The sequence below is a fragment of the Corythoichthys intestinalis genome, chromosome 14 (assembly GCF_030265065.1).
Source record: "Corythoichthys intestinalis isolate RoL2023-P3 chromosome 14, ASM3026506v1, whole genome shotgun sequence".
In the NCBI taxonomy this organism is placed as follows: Eukaryota; Metazoa; Chordata; class Actinopteri; order Syngnathiformes; family Syngnathidae; genus Corythoichthys; species Corythoichthys intestinalis.
Window position 1 is genome coordinate 14,695,179 of NC_080408.1, and position 6,000 is coordinate 14,701,178.

The 6,000-nt window shown below is 38.5% G+C and overlaps 1 protein-coding gene across 1 annotated transcript in view; it reads right to left on the reverse strand.

Moving 5' to 3' along the window:
* The window catches only part of LOC130929344 (neurturin), a 47,334-nt gene extending 41,969 nt beyond the window's left edge, over positions 1-5,365 (reverse strand). The window contains exon 1 of the mRNA XM_057856439.1: positions 5,055-5,365. The gene's annotated coding sequence lies outside the window, so the exon portion shown is untranslated. The remainder of the gene's footprint in view (positions 1-5,054) is intronic.
* Between the last annotated feature and the right edge of the window lie 635 nt (positions 5,366-6,000).

Genomic DNA, 6,000 nt, shown 5'->3' on the forward strand with positions numbered 1-6,000 from the left:
CCTTAAGTTATTTCCCAACGCAGAAAAGATATAATAAATTGGTTGCAGTACGCACAGTCATGGTTCCACTTCCCATCATGCATTGGGGCATGGCTACAGTATCATTTACTGAAAGCTAAACAAATACACTAGATGGCAATATTTAGTCACAATATACAAAGTCACAAGTCTTTCTATCCGTGGATCCCTCACACAGAAAGAATGTTAATAATGTAAATGCCATCTTGAGGATTTATTGTCATAATAAACAAATACAGTACTTATGTACTGTATGTTGAATGTATATATTCGTCCGAGTTTTATTCATTTTTTTCTTAATGCATTGCCAAAATGTATATGATCGGGAAAAATTATCGGGAATGATTGGAATTGAATCGGGACCAAAAAAAAGCATTCGGATCGGAAAATATCGGGATCGGCAGATACTCAAACTAAAACGATCGAGATTGGATCGGGAGCAAAAAAACATGATCGGAACAACCCAACACTGGACTATAAGCAGCAGGTTTCAAAATGGCGGGAAAAAGTAGTGGCTAACAGTCTGAAAATTAAATTATATTGTGATGCCCCACCGGATGCTTTAATAACCTTGAAAGGTGGAAAAGCGCTATATAAGTATAACACCATTTACCATTTACCAATAATGATAATGCTCCCATATCAAATCCCAAGCATTTTAGTATGAAGACATCTAATGGTCATTAAGCATAACTGCTGTGCTAAGCTGTGACCAGCCCTTGTACAAAGATGGAAGGATTCTACATTCACTTTGAAGGTAACATTCATATTGGCCCAAAACTGATATTGAAAAAACAATGTTGTTATTACCCGTTATCATTTTAAAATGCTTTTATCAGCTGATACCCGATCATATCGGACAACTCCACATAAAAGTGCAGATTTTCCCATTTATCCTCCCATTTTGTGCACTCAAATGCAACATAATTCTACTCACTGATCCAGTTTTTGGGGGAATAATAAGTTAAAAGCTGCTGAAAATTGTCAAATTTTGAAGAACGACATCAAGGCATAGTATCTGACTTAAGTGCAGCGCCATATATGGCAGACCCAACCTTCAGACCCTTATATTAAATGTTTGAACTCAGGTGAACAGATATGCAAACGCCTCGACATGTCTGAAGCCACACCAACGTTTGTGACTGAGTCAACCAAAACGTTGTATAGTTAGGGTTAGGCTAGCTTTTACTTGACCTTTCTTTTCAAGTTTGGAAAAAAGAAAGCGCGTGCCTCAATGGGTCTAGAGAAAGCACGCGAAGGCATAGGCGGTGCCAATTCTTGAGCCGCCCCCTTTGGCAGCGAGACGAGGCCCTCAAATAAAGTGGATATTTCGGGCATAGATTGGCTGTTCTAAATTAAGACGAACACTTGAGTCAGCGGGATAATTAGAACACGGCTGGAGCTCGTTAGCGAGGGAAAGTTTCTACACAAATGAGGGGAAATGTGCGCTTTTATTGCATAACCCAACAGGAAAAGGGCTTTTGACACACAGGTCCTGGAGACTGACACTGGGTCGAAGTGCCACTGCGAACTCTCACGCATACAAGCAAGCACGGGCAAGCGCAAGCGTAGCAAATATGATGACATTTTGCCTGATCCTAGCTGTAAAAAAAATAACAACACATGGAATGCTGCTGAGGTTCAAGCAAGGAAGCGCTCGCTCCATTTTTTCTTCTCACACTTCAACTTGTCAGCTTTGTGATTTACTGGAAGCGTGATGAAGTATAATTAGTCGTGGATGAATGCAATGACACTCAAACAATCAGCACAATTTCATGGCTTACACTAAAATTGGTTGTCATCCTTTCCCCCTGGTTGAGTGTGACTGATTGAATTTGAGTTAATGGTATACATTACCAAAATATAATCTTTAAATTGCTCGTCTGCCATTTTGCCACCTGCCACGATCTTATGTTTTGCTTTATTTTATTTATATGATGTAGAATAAAGGTTTTTGGATAGTTAGTTTGAGATTTAGGGTGTATTTAAGCGTACTTAAATGGTTAATTTCGACTTATACGGAAATTCAGGTTACGCCGCTAGCATAGGAATGGAACTCCTTCGTATCCCGGGGACTAACTGTATATGCGGGGGTTGGATAGAATAATAGAAACACCTTTAAAAAATCAACGAAAACTAATTATATTTTGGTGTAGGGCCGCCTTTTGCGGCAATTACAGCCTCAATTCTCCTAGGTGTTGAGTCATACAAATTGTGAATTGTTTCCAAAGGAATTTTAAGCAATTTTTCAGTTAGCTAACTCTTTTAGAGACGATGGCGGTGGAAATTACTGTCTTAATTGAATCTCTACAACTGACCTTAAATGCTCAATAATGTTGAGGTCTGGGGATTGTGCCGGCCATACGAGATGATCAACTTCATTAGAATAATCCTCATGCCATTCTTTAGCAATTATGTTCAATGATTATGATGCCAAAATGTTGGCTGTTTCCATTATTTTGTCCAACCCCTGGATACATACTGTAATATATATTTTTCCTTCACTAAAAGTTCTTTCAACTACGTAACACAAATATTTTTCTGCTTCATTAAAATATTGTTAGATAATGAAAATATTTTAAAAGTCTGAAGGCGGAAAACACACACAAGGCTGAAAAAGAAGTTTCTTCTCTTGCACCCCTCTTTAAAATAAACTGTTGTATTTAAAGCCAAAATAACTGTTGTGTTTGATAGAACAATATGTCTATATGCTGCCTTAGCAATTTCATGGCATGTTATGCCCCCGGACTATTTTTAACTTGTCCGTTTTCCCCTGGAGACCCCCATTTACAGACACTTCACAACCGCTTTTGTTTCACCCTAGACATAAAAAGAAGGTAAGTAATTAAATTTAATATTCGAAATGTCTATCATTTTTAGCTTAGAATCATTAATTGATGTGTAATATTTAGTTTAAAAAAAAAAAAAAAACGACTTTAAGAAATCATTCACTCGCATATTTTAAACTTCTAAACAAATAACGTCACAATGAAAAAAATTGCGTCTGTAAATAGGTCACGGATAACTAACTAATAACTATAGCTTAATTGTATTTTTTTGATACTATCGCATTTTCCCCGATATTTTCAATGATAAATAATCGATCCAAACAAAGAAAAATTGAAAAAAACTTTAAAAGGGTAAATATTTGAATAAGAAAACCACGACCACTCCTCCTTGTCTATGACTCACGACCCTTGTTATATTACTGTGTTTCACACATAAAATCCCCACAAAGTCCGGCTGTGGCCATTCACAGCTGTGTCTTGACACTCGGTGAGACACGTTACACAGAGTTTTTGGATCGAAACAAGGTAAGTAAGCGGTAATTTTTGTTAAAATAATGGTGTCTTTAATTATTCTCTATCATGCTCTCACCTCGAGTTAGGGTGTAGTTTTTTGTTTTTTGTTTTTTTAAAATGCCCTCCTGTTCAAACTTTTTCTTCACATATAAAATTGAGATTTTAAGCTTTCCAATGATGTATCTCACATGCATAAAGGACAATTTTGAAATTTGGCCAAATTTGGGGTCTCAGAGCGGAACAAGTCACAAGACTGAAAAAGGAGTTTATGCTCTTGCACCCCTCTTTAAAATAAACTACAGTATTTTAAGCCAAAAAAAGTGTTGTGTTTGATAGAACAACATTTCTATATGCTGCCATTGCAGTTTCACGGCGCATTATGCCCCCAGACTATTTTTAATTTGTCCTTTTACCCTGTAAACCCCAGTTTACAGACACTTCGCAACTGCTTTTGTGTTAACCCAGCCATATAAAGAAGGTAAGTAATTATATTTAATATTCAAAATGTCTATCATTTTTAGCTTCGAATCATTAGAATCATCATAGCGGAACTTCAAGTCACCTGAGTGTTTTCTGCCATATGTACAGTGTATAGACATATATACTGTACAGAAAGAGATTTATACATCACAGCTATGTATGTATAAATTACTGCCATTTGCCATCGTATATTATTTTTATTATTTAATTTTTAGAACTGAAAATAAATGACTGCCATTAAATGCTTGTATATTATTCATTTTATTGTTACAGATTATTCAATACTAATCGATACATTTATAAAAATGTATCTTACTATCTGCTCTCTCTCTCTCTCTCTCTCTCTCTCTCTCTCTCTCTCTCTCTCTCTCTCTCTCTCTCTCTATATATATATATATATATATATACAATATCTAATTGAATGAAATGTAATTTGTTTTTCAGAATTGTCTTTTTTAATCTTTAAAGATGCTTTTTATAATTAATATTCATTCATTCATCACCCATAACGCTTATTCACATGACTGTGGCAGGGGTGCCGTAGCCTATCCTAGCTGACTGTGGCAGGAAGCGGCCAGTTGCAGTATAACTAATACATATGCTTTTTTTTTTTTTTATTATTATATGTTTTATTTGGGAATAAACAAAAAAAAAATGTACAACCCTAAATCTTTTACAGTGTATATAACATTATACCACTGAATGAATACATAAGTTTTATTGCAAAATAGTTGACTTTTATCAACAATTTTCATTCATGCAGCTGTAACTTTGACGTGTATTTGTCATATTGTATAAATATTATGCATTATAAAACCAGAGTAAACTAAAAAATGTATATTTTTGAAGTCACAAAAATTTAGTCTCATTTAATAATTGGTTATAGTGAAAAATTATTTATAGTTTGCAAGATTTCTCTTCACACTTTCTTTAAATGGCTGGGAAGAATCACGTGGTTGTGGCACTTGCGTCTATCCTCGAGCCAAAAATGGTTCCACGCTTATGAGCGTAGCAACAAAATAGTCTTAAAAAAAAAAAGTCTTGAAATAACTTTAAAAAGCAAAAGGGATGCAAGAAAGCAGAGAATTTCATCCAAACATTCCGTGATGGGCGGCAACGCGAGCGTGTAAATTTCCTGCCTTGATTGGAATTAAACCCGGCATGTGCTTCACCGTGCCAGGGCGCAACACCTTAACGCCTCGGCCATAAGCTCGGGCGGCTTAAGAACGACAAAAGGCGATGCTGCGTCCTTACCGTTCGGGCCGGCTAATCCAGATTTAGCTGTGTGGCGTTTGTCTTGGGCTGACCTCCACCAGGAAAGTCCATCACAGCCCTGGTGGGTGAAGAACACGCATCCCGACTCAGCTGCGCCCTCCTGAGAGGGAGCTGTCCAGACTTGATTCAGGTTCTTTTAGCTTCTATTATTGATAATCACTCCTTCCTAAGAAAGATCCAAATCAACATTCCTGGGATTTTCACGGCTCTCCGAGCGGATCCATGCGGGAAAGAAAAGTTTTGAAGGTTGCGGGCATCGCCATCTCCTCTACGGGATGTTCTCCACAGCTGTGAGATGGTGGAAGTGAAGCGGCGAGCGTCTCTTTGCTCGCCTCCCCCCGACCGCTCCAACTGTTGCTCCTCCTCCTCCTCCTCGGATTACCCCTGACATGATAATCTCCCTCCAGGCTGCGGCTCCCGAAGGATGCTTTGGCCCGGCGCGAACAGGGGCTTTACGTTCACCTTCTGCTTCGCGAGAGAGTCTGGCGCGGAGTAGGAGGGGGCGACGGGGTCCGTCTCAATCTTTTAAGGGGAATTAGGAAAGTTCACAATGGGTTTAAACGCCACTAAGACAAGCCTAAACCCACTTAGATGAAATTATCACAGCGGAGGCATTCCGTGATAATGGAATCTGCCAAAGAAAGCGCCTCAAAGGGTGGAATTTTTGGGGGCCCAGATGGTCGGGTGTTTTGTTAGAGGGGCATAAGAAACTAAACGGCGCTAAAGAAGATCGCAACCAGGTGGGCAGGGAAGCCGATAAACAACAATCTCCGGTGTAAACATTCGTGATGGTCCAACAGACTGGCCCAAGATTCACATTGCTTGGCCTTCAGCCAAGCCGGCCATCAAATTTTGTCCAACTGGTATCAATGTGTCTGGTCCGGCTCACTTAATGATAGATTCAACTTTAGCAGGTCCTCAACTT